Below are 15113 nucleotides of genomic sequence, written 5' to 3'. Positions count from 1 at the left end.
TGTCCCTGTGACCCTGAGCTCTGTTGGTCTACAGGTTTTAGTTCCCAAAGAGGGAGTGCTTCCACCTTGAGAAACAACAGTGATTCCATTGAACTGGAATCTAAGACTGTCACCTGGTCACTTTGAGCTACTCATGCCCCTGGATCAACAAGCCAAAAAGGAAGTTACATTATTGTCTGGGGTGATTGACCCTGACTATCAGGGGGAAATAGGACTGCAACTATGCAATGGAGGTAAAGACAAATTTTTCTGGAATATAGGAGATCACCTAGGGCATCTTTTAGTACTACCATGCCCTGTGATTAAAATCAATGGAAAACTGCAACAACCCAATCCAGGCAGGACTACCAATGGCTCTGAAACTTCAGGAATGAAGGTTTGGGTCACCGCAGTAGGCAAAGAACCACAGCCAGCTTAAGTGCTTGCTGAGGGTAAAGGGAACATGGAATGGGTAGTAGAAGAAGGTAGTGATAAATATGAATTATTACCACATGATCAGTTACAGAAATGAGGACTATAATGCTGTTTTGTTCATGTTAGACTGTTTAAGTTTTAAGGTATCAAGTTTAAGAATAAATATTACCCAAGGACTTGCACCCTATTCTGGAGAGATTTAATGTGTTTCTGGTTATATGCAGGACAGTTGAGTATTGTTAAGAAAATGATACTGTTTTCTATAATACAAAACGCAATAGTGTTTTCTATTTAGAAACTAAGTATGGTTTATGGTGATGAGTATAGCTCCCCAGTTGACCAGGGGTGGACTGTCATGGTCAGGTTCATGTGTCAACTTGGCCAGATGATGGGACCTGTTTGTCTGGTTGGGCAAGTGCTGGCCTGTGTTTTGCTATGAAAACATTTCACAGAATTAAATCATGATCACTTTGGCTACATCCACAGCTGATTCCATTTGTAATCAGCCAAGGGGAGTGTCTTCTTTAATTAGTGATGCTTAATCTAATCACTGGAAACCTTTTAAGGAGGATTCAGAAGAGACAGGTTTTCTCCCTCCTTTGGCCAGTGAGCCTATTCTGTGGAGTTCATCCAGAGCCTCCATCAGAATTGCCAGCTTCACAGCCTGCTGTGAATTTTGGACTCTACATTCCATGGTTACATGAGACAGTTTTATAAATTTTATATTTATGAGTATTTCCTGTTGATTCTGTTTCTCTACAGATTCCCTAACTAATACAGCAACCCAACCTTGAATGTTCAGAGACACATCTCCATGGAAACCACTTAATGAAAAGGTTCCATCCATAATTGGATGGGTCATATCTCCATGGAAACAACTTACTCAGAAAAGAACCCATCAAGCAATATTGAATCAGGATTAAAAGTACATGACTTTTGTGAGGTATGCAACAGTTTCAAACCAGCACACTATCCTGTTATTAACACCTTGCATTAGTGTTGTACATGTCATAATCCATGAAAGAACGTTCTTGTACTTGTCCTATTAACTGTAGTCTATCATCTATAATAGGATTCACTGTGTTGTGCAATCCTATATATTGTATTTTTAAATTTACTCTAGAAACCTATAACCTAAAGTTTCCTCTTTTGACCACATTCACCTATAATTCAGTACTGTTAATTACACTCACAATATCATGCTACCATTGCCAACATCCATTCCCAAACCTTAACAATCAACCTAAATAGAAATTCTGTACACATTTAGGAACAACTTCTCATTCTCTAAACTCTATCCCCTGACTATACTCTAGATTCTAACTATATGAGTTGTTTATTATGAATTCATATCAGTGAGATAGTACAATATTTTGGTTTTTGTATTTGGCTTATTTCACTCAGCATAATATCTTCAAGGTTCAGCATACATCAGGATTTTATACCTTTTTACAGCTGAATAATATTCCATCATATGTATAGTCCACATTTTGTTCATCCATTCACTTGATAGACACTTGAGTTGCTTCCATCTTTTGGCAATTATAAGTAAAGCTTCTGTGACAATGGGTGTACAAATATCTGTTGGAGTCCCTACTGTCAATTCTTACCATATACCTGGTATTGTGATTACTGGGTCATATGGTAATTCTATACTTAGCTTTATGAGGAAAATCCAACCAGTCTCCCATAGCAACTGCTCCATTCTACATTCCCAAAGACAATGAGTGTTCCCCTTTTTCCACATCCTCACTAACACTTGAAGATTTCTGGGTTTTTTTTAATGGTAACCATTCTAGTATGTATGAAATGATATCTCATTGTGGTTTTTAAAAAATCAGTTTGAGATATATTCACACACCATACAATCCATCTGTTCTAGTTTGCTAGCTGCCAGAATGTGAACCAGAACCAGAACCAGAATGGCTTTTTAAATGGGGACTTTATTAAGTTTCAAGTTTATAGACCTAAGGCTGTAAAAATGTCCCAATTAATGCAAGCCTATAAAAACATTCAAATTAAGGCACCAACAGAGGTTACCTTCACTCAAGTCTGTTGAAGTTCAGGGTTTCTCTCTTGACTGAAAAGACACATGGTGAACATGGTGACATCTGCTAGCTTTCTTTCCAGGCTTGTTTCATGAAGCTCCCCCGGGGCATTTTCCATCTTGAACTCCAAAGGTCTCTGGCTACATGGGCTCTCATGGTTCTCATGGCTCGGAAGCTTTTTCCAAAATATTTCCTATTTTAAAGGATTCTAGTAAACTAATCAAGGACTACCTGGAATGGGTGAAGTCACATCTCCCTCTAATCAAAGGTTAATTCCCACAATTGTGTGAGTCACATCTCCCTGGAGATAATCTAATTAAGTTTCTAACCTACAGTACTGAATAGGGATTATATGAAATGTCCACCTCCACAAGATGAATGAGGATTAAGACAGGGTTATTCTAGGGTACATGATCCTTTAAAACTGGCACACCAGCCGAAGTGTATAATCAATCACTTGCAGTATAATCAGAGTTGTACATTCATTACCATGATCTATTTTAGAACATTTTCATTACTTTAAAAAGAAAAATCCTATATTCCATGTACCTCCTGTTACTGACACTTCAATGTGATGTACATTTGTTAGTGTTGATGAAAGAATATTAAAATATAACTATTAACTATAGTCCATAGTTTATAGTAGATGTATTCTTCCTATGTACTACACTATTATTAACTCCTTGTAATAGTGATATCCATTTCTTCTAGGTCATGAAAAAGCACTTTTAAATTTGTACTATTAACCACACGCATGTGGTGTTCACTGTGTTATACAGCCCCATGTTTTAACCTCTAACTTAACGTCTAGTAACATATTTGACTCTAAACTTCCTCTTTCGAACACAATCACACATAATTCACTGCTATGAATTTGATAATGGATAGAGGTGCTATGCTCACCTCTATCCATTATCAAACATTTAAATTCAATTTAGTGAAAAATTCTACACCCATTTAGCATCTGCTCTCCATTCTCTATCCTCATTCGATCTCCTGGTAGCCTATAATCTGGATTATAACTATGATTTTGCTTATTATGGTTAGTTCATATTAGTGAATTCATATAATATTTTTCCTGTTGTGTCTGGCTTATTTTATACAACATAATGGCCTCAAGATTATTCCGTACTGTCACTTGCATCAGGATCTCATTCCTAACAGCTCCATTGTATTTATATATCACATTTTGTTTATCCATTCATTAGTTGATGGATACTAGGGTTGCATCCATCTTTGGGCAATTGTAAATCATGCCACTTTGAAGATTGGTGTTCAAATATCTGTTTGCATCCCTGATTTCAGTTCTCCTGGGTACAGTAGTGGGATTGCTGGGTCATATAGCATTTCTGCACTTAACTTTTTGAGGAACTGCTGAACTATCTTCCACAGTGGCTGCACCATTTTCCATTCCCACCAACAGTGAACAAGTGTTCCTATTTCTCCATATCCTCTCCAACACTTGTAGTTTTCTGTTATTTTTTTATTAAAAAAAATTAACTAACAACATTTAGAAATCATTCCATTCTACATATGCAATCAGTGATTCTTAATATCATCACATAGATGTATGATCATCATTTCTTAGTACATTTTCATCGATTTAGAAAAAGAAATAGCAAGACAACAGAAAAAGAAATAAAATGATAATATAGAGAAAAAATCAAAATAAAAAATACAAAAAAATGTATAAAAAAACCAACAAACAAACAAACATGCCTTTCTAGGAAGTTGTCCATTTCATCTGTGTTGTCTAGTTATTGGCATGAAGTTACTAATAGTACCCTCTCATTATCTCCTTTATTTCTGCAGCATCAGTAGTTATGTCTCCTCTTCCATTTTTAATTTGATTTATTTCTATCCTCTCTCTTTTTCTTTTTGTCAACCTTGATAAGGGTCCATCAATTTTATTAGTTTACTCAAAGAACCAACATTTGGTTTTGTTGATTTTCTCAATTGTTTTCATGTCCTCAATAACATTTATTTCCACTGTAATCTTCATTATTACTTTCCTTTTGCTTGCTTTGGAGTTAGTTTGCTGTTCTTTCTCTAGTTATTCCTAGTGAACAGTTAATTCCTTGATTTTTCTTCTGTTTTCTTTTTAAATATAGGCATTTCAAGCAATATATTTCCCTCTAAGTACTGCCTTTGCTTCATCCCATAAATTTTGATATGTTGTGTTTTCATTTTCATTTGCCTTGAGATGTTTATTGATTTCTCCTGTAATTTCTTCCTTGACTCACTGATTGTTTAAGAGTGTGTTGTTTAGCCTTCATATAGCTGTGAATTTTCTGTCCCACCTCCTGTTATTCATTTTGAACTTCATTCTTTATGATCCAAGAAAGTGTTTTGTATGATTTCAGTCTTTTCAAATTTATTGAGACTTGCTTTGTCACCTAGCATATTGTCTATCCTTGAAAATGATCCATGAGCATGTGAGAAAAAGGTGTGTCCCGCTCTTTAGGGGTACAATGTTTATAAATGACTGTTAAGTCTAGTTCATTTATTGTATTATTCATATTCTCTGTTTCCTTATTGATCCTCTGTCTAGATATCCATTGATGAGTGTGGGGAATTGAAGTCTCCATCTATTATGGTAGAGGTGTCTATTTCTCTTTTCAGTGTTTGACTCATGTATTTTGGAGTACTCTGGCTCAGTGCATATTTTTGATTGTTATGTCTTCTTGTTGAATTGTTCCTTTTATTAATACATAATGTCCTTCTTTGCCTCTTTTAATTGTTTTAAATTTGAAGTCTAATTTGTCAGATATTAGTGTAGCTACTTCTGCTTTTTTCTGATTTTTGTTTGCATGAAATATCTTTTTGCAACATTTCACTTTCAACCTATGTTTGGCCTTGGGTCTAAATTGAGTCTCCTGTAGACAACATAAATATTGGTCCTGTTTTTTAATCCATTCTGCCGGTCTATGTATTTTGATTGGGGATTTTAATCAATTAACATTTAGTGTTATAACTGTAAGGGCAGTACTTTTTTCTACCATTTTGCCTTTTGGATTTTATATGTCATATCTATTTTTTTCTCTTTTCACCTTTACTAATATTCTTCATTTCTACACTCTTCTCCACATCTCTCTCTCCTGTCTTTTCCTATCTGCCTCTAGTGCTCCCTGTAGTGTTTCTTGCAGAGCTGGTCTCTTGGTCACAAATTCTCTCACTGATTTTATTTGTCTGAAAATTTTTAAATTTCTCCCTCATTTTTGAAGGACATTTTTGCTGGATATAGCATTCTTGGTTGGCAATTTTTCTCTTTTAGAATCTTAGCTATATCATACCACTGTCTTCTTGCCTCCATGGTTTGCACTGAGAAATCTATGCATAGTCTTATTGGGCTTCCCTTGTATATGGTGGATTGCTTTTCTCTTGCTGCTTTCAAATTCTTCTCTTTCTTTTTGACATCTGACCTTCTGCTTAGTGAGTGTCTTGGAGTGTATCTATTTGGATCTATTCTGTTTGGGGTATGCTGCGCTTCTTATATCTGCAATTTTATGTCTTCCATAAGAGATCAGAAATTTTCAGTGATAATTTCCTCTATTAGTCTTTCTCCTCCTTTCCCCTTCTCTTCTTCTAGGATACACACAACATGTGTATTCGTGTGCTTCATGTTATTGTTCAATTCCCTGAGTTCCTGCTCATATTTTCCCATTCTTTTCCCTATATTTTCTTTTGCATGTTGGATTCCAGATGTCCAGTCCTCCAGTTCACTAATCCTTTCTTCTGCCTCTTCAAATCTAACATTGTAGGCTTCCATTTTTTTTTTATCTCTTCTGCTGTGCCTTTCATTCCCATAAATTCTGTGATTTATTTTTTCAGACTTTCAATTTCTTCTTTTTGTTCACACATTGCCTTCTTTATATCCTTCCTCAACTTGTTGATTTGATTTTTGATGAGATTTTCCAGCTCTATTCAACATTGTGGTTTAGTTGTTTCAACTCTTGTATCTCATTTGAATTGGTTTGTTCCTTTGACTGGGCCATATCTTCAGTTTTCCCAGTATGACTCATTATTTTTTGCTGGCATCTAGGCATTTGATTTCTTTAATTAGTTTATTCTGGATATTGCTTTTTTTTACCTAGGATTTTCTTGTTGGATGGCTTTGTTCTCTTTGTATTATTTGACATTCAGTTCAGCTTATTCTGGACATCTAGTATAGGTTTTGTTTAAAGGATCAGAATTTTTCAGTTCTTTTTTTCTGTTTCTTGCTCTGTCTATATGGAGCCTTTTTATTTTTTATTTTTTTTAGGAAGGTCTACTTAGATACTATAGACCACAGTCAGATTTTCCCAGACCAGACTGGCCTCCTTTCAGGAGGAAAGATTCACCAGCATCAGTTTTCTCTGAGGGTCAGACCCAGCAGGTTGACAGATTGTCCTATGAAGCTTCTAGATTCTGTGTTTTTCATATCCTGCCCAGTCTGTGGTGCTTGTCTGCCTGTGGTTTCCCACTGCTATAAAGTGATGTGGTGCCTTTAACTTCAGCAGACTCTCCATGCTAGGGGCATTGTTGAGACAGAGGCAAGGTTGTAGGCTGGCTTTAATTGCTCCAGTTTTCCAGGCTCTGTGGTCTGAATTCCTTGAGGGAAGAATTCCACCTTAGCTGGGCCCCACCCCTCTCCTGGGGAAGGCATAGCCTCCAGGGAATTAGCTCCTTTCACTTGACCAGCCTCTTTGTCTCTCAGACAAGCTTACTTTTGCCCTTGCCTGGGGCAGTTGAAGCCTGAGAAGCTTTGCAGTTCCATCTAATAAGTTACTAAGTAGTAGAAACAAAGCAAAAAAAATCCTTTTCAGAGCAGGGCCTCTGGGTTTGTTAATCAAGAGCTTAAGTTGGTATGTTGCTCTATGTATCTCCAGGTTCTATGTGGCCCCATGCCCCCTTTTTTAGAGTCTAGTCATTCTCAAGTATTTTGTGTTGTCTGATCAAAAATGCCTCTGTTTTGATTTGTTTTTTCTTCTCCCATCAGCCCTTCCCCTCTGTGCTGAGGCAAAATCTCCTAGTATCTTTTGCTCTTATTTGAAGTTTATCTGAGCTGTGGACCTATTTTCAGTAGTCAGAATTTGTTAATTAATTCTGCATTTGGAGCTTGGTTGAGCTAAGCCCCTGCTGCCAGTAAAGTCTCTTTCCTTTCCCCTCTGGGAACCAGCCTATGGTGGAGCCAGCCTCCATGGCTTGGGAGACTTAAAGTTCTTGTAGGATTGCCGCTGATAAAGCTTGTCCAGACTGGTGTATGCTGTGTGTCCAGTCACTGATGTTGCCCTAGCAGTTGTTCTGTACTGATCCTGGCTATTTGATAACTGCTCTGGAGGACAAACTAAATTCCATACCTCAGCAAGCCACCATCTTGGGACTGACTCACCAGTACCATTTTTTGAAGGGACTGTTCTTTCTGAATTGAGTGGACTTGGCCATTTTGTCAAAAATCATTTGGCTGTAAATGTGAGGATCTATTTCTGAACTCTCAATTCTATACTGGTCAATGTATCTATCCTTCTGCCAGTACCATGCTGTTTTGACCACTGTAGTTTTGTAATTAGTTTTTTAAAATGTAATTTTATTGATGTATTTTCACACACCATACAATATATCCAAAGTTTACATCACAGAATCATCATATAATTGTGCATTTATCACCATGATTATCTTTAGAACATTAGCATTACTTTAGAAAAAGAAATACAGATTAAAAGGAAACCCCCAAACACCCATGCCTCTTATCCCATCCTCCTAATGACCACTACTATTGGATTCTACCCAATTTTAAGACTTGCAATAGGAGTAGGTTAACTAAGACAGCTCTTGTGGTGTTCCTATATTTAGCCTCCTGTGGAACCACAACACTCCTCTCCAAAGGGCTGCACCATTCTACTTCCCTACCAACAGTGAATAGTTATATCACCCTCTTCACATCTTCTTCAGCACTTGTATCCTCTTTTTGTAAGAGCTTTGTAGGCACACTGTACAATCCACTTCAAATGTACAAATGTACAATCAATGGTTCCAATATAATCACATAGTTATGCATTCACCACCACAATTTATATGAGAACATTTACTTATTTCCACAAAGAAAGATGGGAAAAGAGAGAGAGAGAAGAAAGAAACAACAGTAGCAATTATCTTAATCCCCTCCCTCATATCCCTCTCTTATTGACATTTTGCTTTGGTATATTGCCTTTGTTACAATTAATGAAAGAATGTGACAGTGCTACTTTTAACCATACACCCTAGTTCCTAATTTGTAAGCACTTACAGCAGTCACATCTATTCCTGAGTTTTAACTGTTTTTCTGATTTTTGAGATGCTGTGCTTTTTTGTTCATAGCCTGGTAGTTTCCTGGAATATTGGGTATCTGTGTGACATCTGAGACTCAGTTAGTGGCCCACACCTCTGAATGTCAGCATTACTCCATACTGCAACTGATAAAGAAATTAATTTTGTTTTTTCCATATATCATCCTATTTTAAACACCTTGCAATGGTGACAATCAATTTTCTCCCTCAAGTAAAAACTTTCTTATATTTCTATATTTAATTACCATCATTGTCCACTCTAGGTTTTGCTATGTTATACAATCCTAGTTTTTATTCTCTATCATTCATTCTGGTGTCATAAATACCCCTAGCTTTCCTCTAACAACCATGCTCATATTCAGCATGGTTTATTTTCTGAGGGGGGGAGGGAGCAAACTCTTTTTCTTGCCTTTTTAAATGCAATTTTATTGAGGAACACTGACATACTATATAATCATCCAAAATATATGATCAGTGGTAAACAGTAAATCATTGTATAGTTGTGCATTCATCACCACAATCAATATTTGAACATTTTCATTCTCCAAAACTAAATAAATAAAAATTAAAATTAAAATAACACCCAAAACATGCCATAATCCTGATCCCCCCCCCCATTATTTTTTTAATTTTTTTGTCTCTGTGTTCTCACTTATCTATCTATACACTGGATAAAGAGAGTGTCAGTCACAAGGTTTTCCCAATCACACAGTCACACCATAAAAGTTATATAGTTATGCAATCATCGTCAATTAAAGCTACTGGATTACAGTTAAACAGTTTCAGATATTTCATTCCAGCTGTTTGAATACACTAGAAATTTAAAAGGATATCTATATAATGCATAAGAATAACCTCAAGAATGGTCTCTTAACTCTATTTGGAATCTTTCAGCCACAGAAATCTTATTTTGTTTCATTTATCTTCCCCCTTTTGGTCAAGAAGTCTTTCTCAACCCCATGATGCCAGGGTCAGCCTTAATCCCGGAAGTCATATCCCACATTTACAGGGAGGTTTACACCACAGACTGTCATGTCCCACATAGGGGGTGGGTAGTGTGTTTATTTGCAGAGTTGGTTTGAAGAAAGAGACCACATAAGGACAACAAAAAAAGGCTATCTGTGGTGATTCAGGCATATTTACAAGCAAGCCTAGGCTTGCCATTGTAGAGACAAGTTTCATAAGGGCAAGCCCTAAGATTGAGGAGTCCTCAATGCTTGCAAGAATATCAGGAGTCCCAGGTGGGGAAATTTAATAGATCCACATTTTTCCCCATTCCCTCTAGGAGACTTTGCTAATATATTTTTTTAATTTTCTTCCCAGATTAATCTGGGATGTATTGTCTCCCTCAGTTTTGAAGAACAGTTTTGCCAGATATAGAATTTTTGATTTGCAGTTTTTCTCTGTCAGTATCTTAAATATATCATACCAATGCCTTCTAACCTCCATGGATTCTGCTGAGAAGTCCACAGATAGTTTTATTGAGCTTCCCTTGTATGTGATGTATCAATTGACAGTCTGATTAGTAAGTTTCTTGTAGTAGGTCTATTTATATCTATTCTGTTTGGGGTACCTTGTGCTTCCTGGATCCATAATTTTAGGTCTATCATAATAGTTGTTTTTTCAAGCTTCAAGTTCTTCTTTGTGGTTGCCCAGTGTCTTCTCTATATTCATTATCTCTTTTGCAACATTTTCCATCTCTTCTTTGATTTTGTTTTATTTAGAAGATTTGTTTGAACATCTTTAATTCATTGTTTCAACATCTGTATCTCACTTGAGATGTTAGTTTGTTAATTTGGGGGGGCTGTATCATGCTTTCTGGCATGAATTGTGATTTTCTACTGGTGTCTAGCATATGATTTTCTTGTTTGCTTTATTCTGGAGGTAGTTTTCTTTCTTTTCTATGATTTTCTTGTTAGTTGGCTTTGTTCTCTCTCTGTTCATCTCTTTTGCCAGCCATTTGTCAAATTGGCTCTGCCCCCATTCTCCCAGAAAACGCAGATGCCTGCAGCAGCCTGCCTCAAGGATGAGGGGTAGGCTTTGGGCAGCACAGCAAGGTCTCTGTGGGTCTCAGTGTGCTCTGTTTTTCTCAAGCCCACAAAACCTGGGTGTGTTTTAGGGCACTGCTGTAGCAGTTGGGTCATTCATATTTCTCAGCCAAAACAGGGGTGTGTTCCCATGCAGGGGGGTTAGAACAACTCCAATGGGCCCGAGTTATTTTTCTGAAGAGTCTCTCAAAAAGGCCTTCAATTCCTCTGCACTTTCTGGTCTACCCAGCAGATGGTGCTATTTGATACCTTAACTGTCCTGTTTGCCTCATAGCCCAGGCTACATCTGACTGGGTGGGGCTTGAACAGAAGGGTTCCTGTGCCCTCATTTTACCAGCCAAGATATGTCTCTATGTGGAGCTGTGTCCCTCAGTTTATTTGTGGCTGAGGACTCCTCCAGCTGACCCAGTTTTCAGCTGACCCCAAGTCAGAGAGCAATCTGCCTGCTCTTTTTCTCTCAGGAATTAGGGATGGGCTTTCAAACCCAGGGCTGGAAATACAGATTATGTCCCTGTTTACTCATACTCTTTAACCCTCACTGACCTGGGCCTTGAAATACTCTTCCCTCTCTCTCTCTCTGCTCTCCAAATGGTGGGGTCTGTCTCACTGCTGTGAGAGAATTTATATTCTCTGTCCTAACAGGAGGGGCCCCAGCTTCTGTTTCTGTGCCCTTCCTGTGCTGTGAGACCAAGTGAGGGGGATGGGAGGAAAACTGCCTATCCAATACAGAGGCTTCCTATCTGAAATTTTTCTTCTCTCTCTTTAAGTCAGCATTTGTAGGGTCCTTCTCCCTTCTATATCTACCTCCAGGTTTCTGAAAAAATTCGAGTTGTGCTTTTTTCCACCGAATCTCTGGGGATTGATTTTCAGTAGCTGTTTACATCACCATGTTTATGATGTCTGAAACTGTAATAAGTTTTGAAGTTATGATGTGTGAGTTCCAACTTTGTTCATCTTTTTCTATATGCTTTTTTCCAGATCAAATAAGATCAAGGTGTAGGCAGGAGGGAGGAGTTCAGGGGTAGGTACACATATTTGCCTTGCATGACCCCCACACACAGACACTCATGCATCCACTTATGTACTCGGCCCACATACTCCTTACATATGAAACCATAACACACCAACCTCACCCCATGCTGCTCTCCCTCCCATGAAAGTTTTTCTATATGCTTTTGACTCTTCAGGGCTCCTTATCTTCCAAATAAATTTGATAATTGTCTTTTCCATTTCTGCAAAATAAGCTGTTGGAATTGGGTTGAATCCATAAATCATTTCAGGTAGAATTTATATCTTAATGATATTTAGTCTTCCAATCCATAAACACAGATGGTCCTTCCATTTATTAGGTATTCTTTGATTTCTTTAAGCAATGTTTTGTAGTTGTCTGTGCACAAGTACTTCCCATCCTTGGTTAAATTTATTGCTAGATATTTGATTTTTTAGTTGCTATTTTAAAAGATTTTTTCCCTTGATTTCATCCTCAGAGCTCATTACTGATTTATAGAAACACTACATTTTTTTTCATGGTGCTCTTCTACCCTACCATTTTGTTGAATTTATTTAATAGTTTTGTTGTAGATTTTGTGGAGCTTTCTCTATATAGGATCATGCCATCTGCAAATGGTGAAAGTTTTATTTCCTCCTTTCCAATTTGGATGCCTTTTATTTCTTTTTCTTACCTAACTACTCTGGCTAGAACTTCCAGTACAATGTTGAATAACAGTGGTGACAGTGGGAATACTTCTCTTGTTCCAGATCTTAGAGGGAATACATTCAGTCTTTCACATGTGAATATGATTTAAAATTTGGGTTGTTCATGTATGCCCCTTATCATGTTGAGGATGGTTCTTTCTATGCCTACTGTTCTGAGTGTATTTATCAAGACAGGATACTGTATTTCATCAAATGCCATTTCTGTGTCATTTGAGCAGATCATGTGTTTTCCCCCCTTTGTTTTGTTAATGTGTTGCTTTACATTAATAGATTTTCTTATGTTGAACTAGCCTTGGATAACTGGGACAATACCTACTCGATCATGCTGTATAAATATTTTAATGTGTTGCTTGATTCAATTTGCAAGTATTTGAAGATTTTTGGATCTATAATTATAAAAAACATATTCATAAGGTCTATAGTTTTCTTGCATTGTCTTTTTTCAATACAGTGAAGATTTATTATCTTTTACAGTTTCTGAGGTTTAAAAATATGCTGGTTGTTTCTGATTTAGACTCTCTTGTGAGGTTGCATTTAAACAACCTCCAGTCTGAATTGGAGGCATCTGAAAGCTTGACTGGGGCTATAGGATCCACTTCCAAGTTCATTTACATGCTTGTTGGCTTCAATCTCTCACTGACTGTTAACCAGAGGCTTCAGTTCCTCACTGCATAAATTTCTCCCTAGGCTGCTCACAACATGGTAGCTAGCATTCCCTAGAGTGAGTGGTCCAAAAGAGAGAGCACATGTGAGTGAGAAAGCACCCAAGATTGAAGATATTTTTTATAAGTTATTACATAAAGGGACATAACAGCACATGGACCAACCCTGGTACAATGCAGGATACAACTCATGGGTGGAAATGCCAAGATGTGCAGATCACTGGGGGTAATCTTGGATGCTAGCTATCAGATACATATAATTCAACCAAGTCTTTAAGTAGCAATATCTCTACTCTTCTCTTGAAAGAAGGTTCTTTGAATGTTTAACTCCACTCACAACCCATTTTCTGTATTACTGTTATCAAGCACCAATCTGTTTTTACCACCACCACCAGTTGTTGTTATTATTATTACTTGAACCATTTATTTGGATATATTATTATTTCTCCATTTAATATTTTTTTTGGGGGTGCATGGTCTGGGAATTGAACCCAAGTCTCCCACATGGAAGGCAGGCATTCTAACCACTGAACTACCCTTGCACCCCTTCTCCATTTAATTTTTAACACCAAATTCCTTCTTGAATTCTAAGTCCTTCCATTTCCTAAGTAAAGACACTCTGTAGTTCTCTCTACAAATGACTAAGTGGTAAACTTTGTTTTTGCTAAAAAATGTATTTATTTTACCCTTACTCTTGCATAATGATTTTCCTGGTTTTGGAATTCTAGGTTTGCATGTTCTTTTTTTACTGTTAGTTTGTTGAAGATATTTTTCCATTGTTTTCTAATAAGTATTGTTAATGATATATATATGTGTAGAAAAGGTGTACTGGTCAATCCTTTGGAAGTAATATGTATATTTTTAATGTATGGGAAAGGAGTAATTTGCAAGTTTTTCTATTTTTCAAATCCAGGAATTGCCTGATTGATTTTGTTATTCTTTGTCTTCTCTGAGACTCAGTATCTTTAATTCAAGGACTTATGTCATTCTTTGCTTTTGTAAATTCTTAGTCAGTATATTTCAGCCATTTCTCTCATCTACGTTACACATATGTTTTTTTTAACATTTTTATTGTGAAATATAACATATATACAAAAAAGACCAACAAAAATATCAATATAATGATTCAACATTCATACTCATTTGTTAAATCTATCTTCTCTGTTATATTACTCCTTCTCTTTAAATAATATATATACATAAAAGCAATACATTTCAAAGTGCATCACAACAATTAGTTGTAGAACAGATTTCAGACTTTGGTATGGGTTACAATTCCACAATTTTAGATTTTTATTTCTTACTGCTGTAGGGTACTGTATGCTAAAAGAAATATCAGTACAGTGATTCAGCCTTCATACTCATTTGTTAAACCAGACCTTCTCTGTATAACTGCACCATCACATTTGATCATTCTCTGACTCTTTAAGGGTTCTTTGGGCTATACCCCTTCTAACTTCTTCTTATTGGAAGAGGCTGTCAATAATATGGGATAGGGGGATATTCTGGAAGGGCTGACCCCTCTCAGGACTTATCTAGTCCAGGGACCCATCTGGAGGTTGTAGGTTTTAGAGAGTTACCCTAGTGCATGGAACCTTTGTAGAATCTTATATAATGTCCTAGGTGTTCTTTAGGATTGGCAACTTATGACAGTTCACAATGTCTAATAGAAGCATGTGTAAGAGTGACCTCCAGTGTAGCCTCTTGACACTATTTAAACTCTCTCAGCCACTGATACCTTATTTGTTACATTTCTTTTCCCCCTTTTTGTCAGGATGGCATTGTTAATCCCATGGTGCCAGGGCCAGACTCATCCCTGGGGGTTATCTCCCATGCTACCAGGGAGACTTTTATCCCTACATGTCATGTCCCACAGGAGGGCAATGGTTTCACTTGCTGAGTTGGGCTTAGAGAGAGAAA

At 37.0% G+C, this 15113-nt stretch overlaps 1 long non-coding RNA gene and 1 other non-coding gene across 2 annotated transcripts in view; one reads left to right on the top strand and one right to left on the bottom strand.

The window, feature by feature from the left end:
• LOC143671180 (uncharacterized) overlaps positions 1–15113 on the top strand; it is a 152762-nt gene that overhangs the window by 64414 nt on the left and 73235 nt on the right. The window lies entirely within an intron of this gene.
• LOC143672386 (small Cajal body-specific RNA 2) lies at positions 11762–11974 on the bottom strand. The gene has a single exon (XR_013169838.1).

The sequence above is a fragment of the Tamandua tetradactyla genome, chromosome X (assembly GCF_023851605.1).
Source record: "Tamandua tetradactyla isolate mTamTet1 chromosome X, mTamTet1.pri, whole genome shotgun sequence".
NCBI lineage: Eukaryota > Metazoa > Chordata > Mammalia > Pilosa > Myrmecophagidae > Tamandua > Tamandua tetradactyla.
This window is presented reverse-complemented; position numbering and strand designations above follow the sequence as displayed.